This window comes from Mauremys mutica, chromosome 1, assembly GCF_020497125.1.
Source record: "Mauremys mutica isolate MM-2020 ecotype Southern chromosome 1, ASM2049712v1, whole genome shotgun sequence".
NCBI lineage: Eukaryota > Metazoa > Chordata > Testudines > Geoemydidae > Mauremys > Mauremys mutica.
In genome coordinates, this window is record NC_059072.1 from 64,143,577 (window position 1) to 64,157,624 (window position 14,048).

At 48.9% G+C, this 14,048-nt stretch overlaps 1 protein-coding gene across 2 annotated transcripts in view; it reads left to right on the forward strand.

The window, feature by feature from the left end:
• The window catches only part of HMGA2 (high mobility group AT-hook 2), a 172,410-nt gene that overhangs the window by 155,229 nt on the left and 3,133 nt on the right, over positions 1-14,048 (forward strand). The gene's annotated exons all lie outside the window — the stretch shown is intronic.

Consider the following 14,048-nt stretch of genomic DNA (forward strand, 5'->3'; position numbering starts at 1 on the left):
ATGTAGATATATTATACAGCAAGGTCTCGCATGAACTTCGTTGAACCAAGTCAGAGGACCCAGCTTTCTTTCAGAAATATGTTTCTTATTCTGGGAGCTTTTCTGAGCACTCTTGGGGGGGAAGGTAGAGCCATATTTGTTAAACTTTTCCTTTCATGAGTGAAAACAAATGAAGAGCAAATCAGTGAGATTTAGAAACAGCAATAATAAAAACAAAGTTCTCCAACTCAACCTTCCCCCTCCCTCAAAGAATGGGCTTGTTATGCTCCTTGTAGCAGCCTTCGTTTTCTTTGTGAAGTAGGTTATGTAAATGACTGAGTTGTTCAGTGTTTAGAAGCCTTCATGACTAGCACTCATAAAAATGTCACTGTGCACTTCCACTTTGAAAAGCTCTTTTATCTTACCTTCCTGAAGCCCCTTTCCAATGGATAAGCACGCTTGAGCAGGAAGCTGCAGGTTGGCCTTCCCACATTGCTTGACCCTAATGAGGTGTGTGCAGCTCTTGGCTACCGTTTTTCAATCTCTTTCTTATTACTTCGAAGCAGGAGCTTTGAGGTCTAACCAAGTTTTAGCACTTGGCACAACCTTTCAGCTGTGTTTCAGATACTAGTTATTAATAATACATATAATATCAATTTGGCTACTCAGAAAAATCATGGTTGCCACCTGTCTGTAAATTAATGATAATGCTGTTGTAAGAAGTAATGGTCAGGATTTCAGTGTCATTGGGCATTCCTTATCAGCCTGCAACAAGCAATTACTCTTTTGAGGAATTAAAAGGACAAAACTCTTTCCTCATCTTTTTATGTCTTTTTATAACAGGAGGCCCCCAGATATCTGACTGGTGCCTCTTCTTTCCTATTCTACAACACACACTAAGGATATGTCTACACAGCAATTAAAAACCCATGGCTCACGTGTGCTAGCTGACTTGGGCTAAGGGGCTGTTTAATTGAGGTGTAGACATTTGGTCTTAGACTGCAGCCTGGGCTCTAGGATCCTGCGAGGAGGGAGGATCTCAGACCTCGGGCTGCAGCACGAGCCCGAACGTCTACACTGCAATTAAACAGCCCCTTAGCCCAAGCCCTTAAGCCCAAGTCAGCTGCCATGAACCAGCTGTGGGTTTTTAATTGCAGTGTAGACATGCCCTAAGGAGACTCTCACTTCAGGTTGATAGGAGATCATGATGTTAGGCTTGGCTAAAACAGGTCATATGGATTTCAGCCCACACCTTTATTTGGACTGTCGTCTCCCTGTTCTTTCATATTCTGACATCTCATGCCTACCAAAAACGAAATCATTGCTGTAACACTGATTGTAATTAAACAGGTGGGATGCACAGAAATATATGCTGATTCATGCATGAGTCTTTAGGAGCTCTTCAGTGGTATTATAGATTATATCATTTCCACCTGCATTGACAGCAACATCTCTCTGGTACTGATAATCTTTTCTACCATCAGGAGGAAGAGTTTATACCCAGGCCTGTAATTTGTCAGTGTAGTGCACAGGCCTAAATACTAGGAATTACTGACCTCAGAGCTATGTGCTTGTTAATTTATTATCAATTGTTCTATTTATATTGTTTTTAGCACCTCAAACCCATCCAGGTCATGGCCTCATTATACTGTGTGCTGTGAAAACATATAGTAAATTATAGTCCTTAACTTAAAGGGCTTATAATCTAAAAGACAATTTGTAAAAGCTGTTTCCAAACCTTGGGATTTGCCAGTCTGCCACAAGGTTGTATAAGGTCACACTACTGATTCAACCAATATGCATTAGGAATGCCTCCTTACTTTCTTTAATATTTTATTTCAATCCTAGGTGACCTGGTTGTGTCTTTTAGCATGTGACCTCTCCAGGGCAGGGTGTATCTCTTTATCTGAGTTTGTACAGCCCCCCAAGATTTCTGCAAGCAGGATTTGTCCCCAGTATAAATGCTATACAGAATATACGCTTGAACTCTGCTTTGTGCAAAAAGTCCTCTGACCCGTTATAAGAAGTGCTCAATTTTGCCAGCTGACAGCTTTTACTGTAGTTCTAGTCAGGTGAGTCCATATTTTTAAAGGTATTCAGGAATCACTCCGCTCAGTGTCACAAGGCCTGAGTGAATTAGATGGCTGTCTCATTTTCAAAAGTGACTGAGATACCTAGGAGCCTAAGTCTCATTGACTTTCAGTGATACACAGGCTCCTAAGTGTGTAAGTCACTTGCAACACTGAGTGGAGTGATGCCTAAATACCTTTAAAATATTGGCCTTGAATCCAGATTTTGCCCTTCTTACTCACATTTACTGTAGCCTTACTCTGCTATTAAGTAACATCATTGACTTCATTGGGACTATAAGCAGAGTAAGTGTCCCATTCCGAGGTGCAGTGCCGACCAGTCAGGGGCTGTGTCACACCTGCCCTGCAACCTGGGGTGCCTCACAATGCTTTGGTACTGTAGCTCCCAACCTGAGCCCCTCACAAACAGCCAACCAGCATGCAGGTCACACCCTGAATGTGTGTGTATAACTGCAGCCTTCCAGGAACACTGACACCAGCAGCTTTGGTTACGACCTGCAGGTTGACCCCAACACACTCCCAGTCCCAAATTTTCCCCCAAAACATGTGTTCTGCACTGTCCAGCTCTCTCCTGGACAGTCCAGATATTGGAGGTCCATTGCCCCTGTAAGGGAACAATATCCAACTGTTTGTTACTTCGGATGGAGTTACCCCAGAGCTCTGTTTAACCAAAACACTGGATCAGTTTTGATTAAAGAATAAAACAAATGTATTTAACTACAAAGAGATAGGCTTCAAGTGAGTACAAGTACAAGGCATTAAAGCAGAAATGGTCACAAGAGAAATAAAGATAAACCACTTCCTAGTGCTAAAACTTAACAAACTAGACTTGGTTCAAGCTAAAATTCTTACCAGCTACAGGGCTGACCTTACATGGGTGCACATTTAGCCTCTACTCGCCTTCTGCAGCTGTAACAGTAGCAACAGTCTCCAGTGGTTCCTGTTACAATCCTGCTTTGCTCTCCATGGAATTCCAGAGGAGTTAGCAACAGACAATGGTCCACAGTTCATAAGCTGTTCATTTCTGTAATTCTCTTTGGCATATCAGTTTAAGCACTCCCCATCGTGGCCTTACAAGGCACAGTAGGAGAAAGCTGTATAAATAAAATCATTTGATTTTTAAAGAAAGCCCTGGCAGATTCAAGGGATCAGTACTTAGCATTGCTAGAATATTGCCAAAACCTTAGTGCCAACATCCAACAAGCTTCTTGAGCCAATTTACCTTGAAGTAGTGACAAAAGAATTTTACACTAGGAAACTAAAACAGGAGAAATACTATGGCAAAAATGCCACGCAGTTACTCCCTGTTGCAAGTGGGAGAGAATGTTAGATTCATCACTGAAGTCTTGTCATAATTACCCTGAGGGTCAGGCTTGAAAGAGGAACTGAAGACATCCGAAGGAGACCAAGGAATACACTGACTTGTTGGTCTTGAGAACACCCAAAATGCTACTGACAGTACTGACAAAAGCAACACATGCTCACTTGGTTATTCACAACAGCAAACATGAGGAGCAGCAAACAAAGACGCCAGGAAGCAGATCCACCTCAGCAGCTGATTAGGACACTGCAGAAGGAAGTGTTTTGAGAACCAGTGGCTGGCCATGTGATCAAAAAGGCATTGAGGTTCTGATAGGGTACTTATGGGTAGCTGTACCCTGAGCGCCATCCTAGCTGTTTCTACTTCTAACTTTTATTAAGTAGTTGGATTAGTTTGTGGTTGTTATTTTTATTGATATGACAGTTTATATGCATTTGATTTTCAAAACAAAAAAAATGGGGGGGTGGGAAGGAAGGGAGATATAACAGTAGCCACTGGAGTCAGGGATATTAGCTCCTGCCACATGATGGGGGAGGGGGTTTTAACCTTTTGATACTGCAACCTATGTCATGCGGATGGAGCTAGGAAATAAAGTGCAGTCCCTTGCCAGAATTCCTGTGTTTCATACTTTTATTGCAGCAGCTTGCAAGAGAGCCAGGCAGAACTGCAGCCCCTGCACTCTGATCTGGCCAGCCACACAAGGAGACGATAAGATGCACCACAGAAAGTGATGTGGTAGCAGTTGTTCAGCTTCTATGTGCCTAAGAGCATCTGAAGAATGTCTCACAGTGCTCCCATTGGGATAGTGCAGCTAGACCCCACCCCTTACTCTCTGTCACAATTAAGTCCATACAGGAGAGGATTGAGAGGCATTTTGTAGTTGTTCTCCCACTTCCCACCAGTCCCCCTTTAATTGCCTACAACAGCAGCAGTTACAAAGAAAGCAATTTTTTCATACAAATGCAAAAACTGGATTACAGAACAATCAAGTTAACTCAAACAATGCCTTTCTCTTACAGCTAAGATAACTGCATTAAAAGTGTTAAGGTTGCAAAATCACGCATTCAGAAGTTAAGAACTGCCTGAATTAAGGATAGCCAGGCATCATTTCAATTGATTGCTTAGCTGATTGCACCATTTCCATGATCTGTGGTTTTGTTCTTGATTTTGTGGCATGTCAGTAGGTGGATCTAGCACTGGTTTTGAGTGATCAGAATCTCTGATGCCCACCCAGTGACTGTCCCTTCATGCTTGAGATTATGTGCGTTTCTGAGTTTGGTCAGAGTTCATCTGGACCCACAAAGCCTTTCATTCCAGCATCCTGTTCCTCCTAAATGTTGGGACTGTTTCCCTGCTCCATCACACAGTATCCTTCTCTTTGGTTTGAAGCTTTGTCTCAGTGCCTGGTCCTATTGCATGCAGCAACACCAGATACAAGTCAGTAGGTCTATGTAAAATACATTATCCTCTCATGAAGGCACGGCATAAGACTGTGATGTCTTCCTCTCTAGTGGCTCAGTCCTGCAAGGAACTGCGCAAAGTACTTAGGCACATGCTTCGTTTTAAACATGGGAATAGTCCCACTGACTTCAGTGGGCCCTAGTTTCCTGAATACTTTATAACAGCACAAGTTTGCACACTGTCAGAGAAGCAACCCTAGCAGAGTAGCAAACAGGTTTCAGAAGATCCTGACCACCTCACCTTTTCAGGGTGGGAGGGATAGCTCAGTGGTTTGAGCATTGGCCTTCTAAACCCAGCATTGTGAGCTCAATTCTTGAGGGGGGCCATTTAGGGAACTGGGGTAAAAATCTGCCTGGGGAGTGGTCCTGCTTTGAGCAGGGGGTTGGACTAGATGACTTCCTGAGGTCCCTTCCAACCCTAATATTCTGTGATTCTATGGCTACACAGGAGCAGGCTGGGAGGATACTTTTTCTATGGTAACATAAAGCCATGGCATGGGAGAGGTTGAGAATCATTGTGTTACAACATTCTGATAAATTTAACCACTTCTGCCAACTTCAACACCAGGAAGTGTCTCCCAATCCTAGTACAGTTGAACCCTGTTATCTCGACGGCCTAGGGGTTTGCCAAAAGCCGTCGAGATAACCAATGATCGAGATAAACCCCTATCCACCCCCCCACCCCCTCCCTGCCCCCTTACCGCGCTGCCTGCACGTGGCTGGATCCGGCAAAGCGGAGCCGGGCGGACGGGCGGGCGGCGAAGCGGAGCCGGGCGGGCGGCAGGCGAAGCCGGGACCAGGTATGTGGGGCGGGGACGGGCAGGGACCAGGTATGCGGGACCGGGCGGGCGGGCGGGGACAGGCAGGGACCGGGTATGCGGGGGCGGGCGGGCGGGGAAGCGGAGCCGGGCGGGCGGCGAAGCGGAGCCGGCGGGCGGGCGGCAGGCGAAGCCGGGACCAGGTATGTGGGGCGGGGACGGGCAGGGACCAGGTATGCGGGGCCGGGCGGGCGGGCGGGGACAGGCAGGGACTGGGTATGCGGGGGCGGGCGGGCGGCGAAGCGGAGCCGGCGGGCGGGCGGCAGGCGAAGCCGGGACCAGGTATGTGGGGCGGGGACGGGCAGGGACCGGGTATGCGGGGCGGGCTGGCGGGGACGGGCAGGGACCGGGTATGCGGGGCCGGGCGGGCGGGCGGGCGGCGAAGCGAAGCCGGGCGGAGGGGCAGGCGGCAAAGCGGGGACCGGCGGAGCCGGGCGGGCAGGCGGCAGGCAAAGCGGGGACCAGGTATGCGGGGACGGGCTGGCGGGGACGGGCAGGGACCGGGTATGCGGGGCCGGGCTGGAGGGGACGGGCAGGGACCGGGTATGCGGGGCCGGGCGGGCGGGCGGCGAAGCGAAGCCGGGACCAGGTATGTGGGGCGGGGACGGGCAGGGACCAGGTATGCGGGGCCGGGCGGGCGGGCGGGGACAGGCAGGGACCGGGTATGCGGGGGCGGGCGGGCGGCGAAGCGGAGCCGGCGGGCGGGCGGCAGGCGAAGCCGGGACCAGGTATGTGGGGCGGGGACGGGCAGGGACCGGGTATGCGGGGCGGGCTGGCGGGGACGGGCAGGGACCAGGTATGCGGGGCCGGGCGGGCGGCGAAGCGAAGCCGGGCGGAGGGGCAGGCGGCAAAGCGGGGACCGGCGGAGCCGGGCGGGCAGGCGGCAGGCAAAGCGGGGACCAGGTATGCGGGGACGGGCTGGCAGGGACGGGCAGGGACCGGGTATGCGGGGACGGGCGGGCGGGCGGGCGGCGAAGCGAAGCCGGGCAGAGGGGCGGGCGGCAAAGCGGGGACCTGCGGAGCCGGGCGGGCAGGCGGCAGGCAAAGCGGGGACCAGGTATGCGGGGACGGGCCGGCGGGGACGGGCAGGGACCGGGTATGCGGGGCCGGGCTGGCGGGGACGGGTAGGGACCGGGTATGCGGGGCCGGGCGGGCGGCGAAGCGAAGCCGGGCGGAGGGGCGGGCGGCAAAGCGGGGACCGGCGGAGCCGGGCGGGCAGGCGGCAGGCAAAGCGGGGACCAGGTATGCGGGGACGGGCGGGGACGGGCAGGGACCGGGTATGCGGGGCGGGCTGGCGGGGACGGGCAGGGACCGGGTATGCGGGGCCGGGCGGGCGGGCAGCGAAGCGAAGCCGGGCGGAGGGGCGGGCGGCAAAGCGGGGACCGGCGGAGCCGGGCGGGCAGGCGGCAGGCAAAGCGGGGACCAGGTATGTGGGGACGGGCTGGCGGGGACGGGCAGGGACCGGGTATGCGGGGACGGGCAGGGACCGGGTATGCGGGGCTGGGCGGGCGGGGACGGGCAGGGACCGGGTATGCGGGGGCGGGCGGGCGGCTGGGGACGCGGGGAGCGGGCGGCTGGGGAACCGCGCGGCTGGAGAGCCAGGGAGCGGGCGGCTGGGGACGCGGGGAGCCGGGCTCGAGATATTAGGGTTGGGCAAATCGACATAACAGATGAGAAGCCCATAAGATAAAGAGGGAGTTTGGCGGTTCCACTTGTAAAACCTCGAGTTAATAGGATTGGCAAGTTAACCGAGGTCGAGATAAATGGGTTCGACTGTATATAGTGCACCTGCCCTCCTTTCAAATTTCTGTTTAAAGCACTCTTCTTCCATGGAACCCATAACCATTAATCCACCTCTGTCAAAGTGCTGTCTCCACAAAAAAAGACGATTTACTACTTTACTTCCTCTGGATCTCCCAGTTCAGGGCAACTTCACCTGTATTCCCCTCTGTGGTCTGTCAAGGACACCCACTCTAGTCTCCTGGCTCCTCAGTCATCACTTCTCTTCAGGGCCGCCCAGAGGTGGGGGGGGGCAAGTGGGGCAATTTGCCCCAGGCCCCACAGGGGCCCCCACGAGAGTTTTTCAGGGCCCCTGGAGTGGGGTCCTTCACTCGCTCCGGGGGCCCCGGAAAACTCTTGCAGGGCCCAGGCCCCGGAGCTTCTGCTCCCGGTCTTTGCCGGCAGGGGGGTCCTTCCGCTCCGGGGCGGAAGGACCCCCTGCCGCCGAATTACCGCCGAAGCGGGACCTGCCGCCGAAGTGCAGCTGGGTCTTCGGCGGTAATTCGGTGGCGAGGGGGCCCTTCCATTCCGGGACCCGCCGCCAAAGTGCCCCGAAGTCCCACGGCGGGGACTCCCCGCCGCCGAATTACCACCGAAGACCCGGCTGCACTTCGGCGGTGGGTCCCGCTTCTGCGGTAATTCGGTGGCGGGGGGCCCCCACTGCGGGTCTTCGGAGCACGTCGGCGGCGGGTCCCGGAGTGGAAGGACCCCCCCGCCTGCGAATTACCACCGAAGCGGGGGCCCCCCGCCGCTGAAGACCCCAGGCCCCAGGAATCCTCTGGGCGGCCCTGCTTCTCTTGGGCAGAGACATGCATCTCTCTGCCTCCTGACCAGGGTTTTTCCACGCTGCATAGTTCCCTGCCTACACTGTAATAGCCCAACACGCCAGACAGCGTAAAGAGGCCACTGTCTGTGCTTTGCTTTCTCTTCAAAGGCGATGAACAGCTATAATTGCCACCAGTCACAAGTTACCACTCAGCTCTTTCTAAGAAAGCACATTTATTCTTAAGGTGAATGCATTACAGAGAAGCTACATAACAAACAATAAAAGTTCCTATATGCAGGCTAAATGCTTACCAAAGTATTTTATAACCTTGATAGGCCTTTCCAGCCTTTCCCAGGAAGGATGGAGGCCCCACTTGGACAGAAGGTCCTGTCTGTTTGCTAGATCAGAAAGAAGGCCCTGAGTCAATTTAAACTCAGGCTATTTATCCGGAAGTCCTTTCTTTGTCTGTTGGTCTCTGGGGAATCTAGTTTGAAGTAGTATATGCAAATCTCTCTAGACAGTGGTACTGCTCTACAGGAGTCACAATCTGAGGGAATTTTCCCCCACTGTTCTTAGTTCCTGGAGGAGCAGTGGTCACCCTGCCCCCTGGAGTTACATGCAATCCCTGGCCCGCAATGATATATAAAGCTTAAGACAGTACGGTCCTCCAAAGATATGCAGGAAATTGCCATATCTGTCACACCTAATTTTTATTCTGTCTCTGTTTAGGTGGTAAGCACTCCAAATCAGCAAGCATGTCATCTTCTGTGTTTTGTACAATACCAAACAGCCAGTAAATAATAACTACTGGCTAGGCTACTTACAAATATCTTTCTTCTACTGTCACTTCTAAACTAAGTGTTCTGGTCTTAGTGTTTGCATAGAAGGAATTCAACCAGGCTTCACACAAGACAATTGTCAGTCTGCAAGTCAATATTCCACTCCCCTTAGCAGAGTAACAACTTTTCCAGTTCTGCTTTTCTTCTTGAAAAGCTCTTCTTCCAAACTAAAATGATCCACTGCATTGCCAACCTCAGACATTCAAAAATCATGAATCAAGTCCCAAAATTATGAGATTGTCTTAAAATCATGAGATTTAAATAAATAAATATGGTGTCCTATTTACTTGATTTCTGGGGTTTCAGCTTTAAGGTGCCCTTGGGTCACATTTTCAAAACTTTTACCACAATCATGAGGGCTAAAATCTTTCTTTAAAAAAAGATAGCTAAGATTCTCATGCAATCTCTTGCTGGAACTTTAAGAAAACCATTAAATATCGCAAGCCTTTTGATAACATTAAAAGAGGTGGCAACACTGGCACTAAAACATACCCTTTGGCAATGAAGATGTCTCTTCAGCTCTCCAAGGCTGGCTGTGAAACACTTATTTCCACAAACACCTTCTCCAGAGACTGCTGCCAGTAACCCCCCACTCTTTCTTTCTGATAGTGTGGTCAGAAGTCCACCTGCTCTCAGAAAGAACCAGTTAAGGTTGCAGTATTCTCCCAACTAGCCAATCATAAAATGATGCAAGTGGTCCTGTAGCTGTACTCCTGGAGGAATGCTGCACCACTGCGCAATGCAGACCCAGCATTGGGCTGTTTCTCCCTCTGGATCCCTGGGTTCTGAGGGATAGGGAGGTGGGTGTCTGAGCTTGGGGGGGGGGCCTGGCTGGGCTCTGGGAGGGGAGGGGATGCGGATATCTGGGCTGGGGGCACCCCACAGCTGGGCTCTGAGGGGAGGGAGGTGTGGATATCTGGGCAAGGGTGAGCCTCACAGCTGGGCTCTGTGGGGGGAAGGGGTGTATCTGGGCTCTGGGGGGCCCGCAGCTGGGCTCTGAGTGGTAGGAGGTGAGTGTCTGGGCTAGGGAGGGCCCTGCAGCTGGGCTCTGGGGGGAGGGGATGTGGGTATCTGGGCTGGGGGCAGCCTGCAGCTGGGTTCTAAGGGGTAGAGGATGGGTATCTGGGCTGGGAAGGGGCTACAGTTGGGCTCTGGGGGGGAGGGGTTGTGGGTGTCTGGCCCCCCGGCTGGGCTCTGGAGAGGAGGGGGCAGAGAAACAGGAACTGGGTTGTCATGGGGGTTTCTTTAACTCTCTCCTCCTGGGGGAATTTCTGTGTGTGTCTTACAGACAATACTTACTGACAGGTATTTTGAAATAAATTACCAAAATAATTGAAAATGGCATGATTATATAGTGTTATTTTGACAATAAAATTTGCGGAATTTTGCAGAAATTTAAAATATCGTGTGCAGAATTTTTAATTTTTTGGCACAGAATTCCCCCAGGAGTAGTAGCTTAACTGTTGGGTATGTGAAATGGGCTTCTAGAAAGTTCAGGCAACTCACTGCTGCCCTCTACATAGCCTGAAAAATCATTGGAGGTTTCCAGGCTGCTCCTCATACCATTATTAATTAAATGTCAAAGCTAATACAACTTCAAAGTCAGTAGAAAGCAGCATTTAAAAAAACCCACCTATGTGTGTTATGTTAAGTAAAGAAAACAGAATCCAAGGTCATCATTTTCAGCTGAATAGTCACTGACAGCTTTGAGCAAAGCGGTTGCTCGTCATGATCTTGATGAGCCTCTGAATTTGCAAAGTGTCAATGCAATATGTTTTAAAACAGCTTCTCCCACTTCTAGTACTTGCCAGCACAAAGATGGCTTCAGATACTGATTTTCTTCTAGCCTGAACTGTTACAACTGCCCCCTATGTCATTCTGCAAGATGGGGAGGATGAGTGGGGAAAACACATCATGTATTTATGAATTTTATGAAGTGTTAAAAAGATTGGTTCAGTACCTGAATATTCTGAACCTTGGCAAGGGGGATTAAAATTCACTCATGCACTTGCTGTTCAGTGACAACTTTCATTGCAGTAATCTAAATACCTCCCATGTCACTGGAAAGGAGTCATTGTGAGGAAGAAAATTGTGTATCTGCATGCTCGCTTAGTGCCTTTCTGGAATTTAAATACTAATTGAAAAGACAAGGTCAGAGGGCAGCTGACACTTGACTTTGCTCTCTTTCGTCTGGCCATGGCTTTGATCATGCTACATCTTTCTTTGTGCCTGGTACTCCAGAGAGTACCCCAGGGTCATGGCCTGTTTCCTAGTCAAGAGGTATAAACCTACTGGCTTAAATATTTGAGGCCCATGGTTTAGCAGGGAGGGGGGCTTTTGCTTCATGCTTTCCACATTTCCCACATAACCCAAAGCAGACTAAACAAAACCAGTGTGAAATCTCATGGCTTGATGCTGCTATGGTTATATTTTTTAAGCTGTCATCCATTCATTTGTACTTGTGTTTATTCCCTGGATTTACAGCTTTTTTCAGCCTTTTGCGGGGGGGGGGGCACCTTTTGAAAAGGGATTGCAGTAAGCAGTGGCCTATGATTAAAGCCCAGTGTTTTTTTTCTCGATGCTGCTCTTGTGCAGCACTGTCACACATGGTAGCATTTAGGAGCCCTTCACAGCTGAGGTGTTTCAAACACTAATGAATGGAAGTTTGGTCATATAATGCAGACGAGCTTTAAGGCGTGCTTTACTGAATGGTGTACTGTAGTGGCCTGGGAAAGGAAGAGAGTTATAAATTGTGTCAGTTAGCCACCCAGACAAAATGAAGCCATGTGGAAAATCAAATCTATTAAAGTGTGAAGACTGTTATAAGCTGTTTTAAGCTGGTCGTTCTTAAAAGGTCTCACTTTGCTGTAGGGGTAAATGTTTACCTATTCTTCCTAGATCTTTTTCACATGCTGTCTTAGGAGAGGATGTGCAGCATTTGATAAAAATCAATCTCACACTAGCAGCCCTTTTATCAGAAATGTTTATTGTCTACAGTTTACCAGCCATGTCCTGAAAGGTATTGCACATTTATTAAATAAGCATGTGAAGAGGATTGCACGGCAGAGCTGGGCCTGCTGAAGGAAAACATCAAGGCCAGAGGGATGGGGCAGAGGAGAGCAGTTGTTGTTAAGAGAGGGGCCTGCAAGAATATATGTCAAATTTACTTTTCGTGGCTAGCCCACCTTTCAGACACTGCATCTCGCCACAGAGTTGTTTTTACATGTATTTTAGTGTTCAGACTAAGTGGTTCAGCAGAACTTGGTTAAACTTCTAAACAACAGTTGAGAAACATCCACTCAAACAAATTCTCTTCTTAATCTTTGAAAGAAGTCAGGTTAAAGGAAGAAATTCCACCTAATACTTCAGGGTTGAAGTTGCTACTTTTAGCAGAGATATTTTCATATTTTTCTTCATATTGTTGTCTGAGGACATCAGGACTAAAAGAGCATTCTGGTGTTAATGAAGATGCTGCTCTCCTCTTTCCTAGTTTAAATACATGAGTAAGGCTGCATCTAGTTAATGTACCTCTGGCATGAGAAATGTTGAGATCAAAGTCACCCCAGTGTCAAACCCAAAACAATAAGATAATTATGGTTGTACTCAAAGCTTCCTCCAATTCCTAGCTATTTATTTAGTCTCACCTCTGTTAAGTCAACATAAAAGCAGCATAGGTCCTAAAGAATTAAAAATGGGCAGACTGAAAGACAACTGAAAACGAATTGATGTGGTCAGCCAGGTCAGTACCTTTTCCAAGCGGGTTGAGGTCCCCAAGTTCTTGGTTTCTTTCTGGATTCCATCTGGTGGCAAGAGGTCAGAGCCACAGTTTGCTCAGGCATAGCTGGACATTGAAAGAGAACATTTCCTTCCAATTTACAAAATTACTAAAGATAGTTAAGATCCAGGCAGACTGCGAAGAGCTACAAAAGGATCTCTCAAAACTGGGTGACTGGGCAAAAAAATGGTAGATGAAATTTAATGTTAATAAATGCAAAGTAATGCACATTGGAAAGCATAATCCCAACTAGACATAAAATGATGGGGTCTAAATTTGCTGTTACCACTCAGGAAAGAGATCTTGGAGTCATTGTGGATAGTTCTCTGAAAACATCCATTCAATGTGCAGTGGCAGTCAAAAAAGTGAACAGAATGCTGGGAATAATTATGAAAAGGATAGATAATAGGACAGAAAATATCATGTTGCCTCTATATAAATCTATGGTACGCCCACATCTTGAATACTGTGTGCAGATGTGGTCGCCCCATCTCAAAAAATATATATTGGAATTGGAAATGGTTCAGAAAAAGGCAACAAAAATTATTAGGGGTATGGAATGGCTTCCGTATGAGGAAAGATTAATAAGACAGAGACTTTTCAGCTTGGAAAAGAGATGACTAAGGGGGGATATGATCAAGGTCTATAAAATCATGACTGGTGTAGAGAAAGTAGATAAGGAAGTGTTGTTTACTGTTTCTCATAACACTGGAACTAGGGGGTCACCAAATGAAATGAATAGGCAGCAGGTTTAAAACAAAAAAAGGAAGTATTTCTTCACACAACACACAGTCAGCCTGTGGAACTTTTTGCCAGAGGATGTTGTGAAAGCCAAGACCATAACAGGGTTAAAAAAAGAACTAGATAAGTTCATGGAGGATAGGTCCATCAATGGCTATTAGCCAGGATGGGCAGGGATGGTGTCCCTCGCCTCTGTTTGCCAGAAGCTGGGAATGGGCAATGGGATGGATCACTTGATGATTACCTGTTCTGTTCATTCCCTCTGGGGCACCTGGCATTGGCCACTGTCGGAAAACAGGATACTGGGCTAGATGGACCTTTGGTCTGACCTTGTAGGGCCATTCTTACATTCTTATGTTCTAATTTACATGGGTATGGAGGTATCATGGAAGAGGACTCTTGAAATAATGTAAAGGTTATAAAGAGTGTTCATTCAGCTTAGGAAGTAATTATAATTTATGCAGAAGTCCTCAGTGGCAA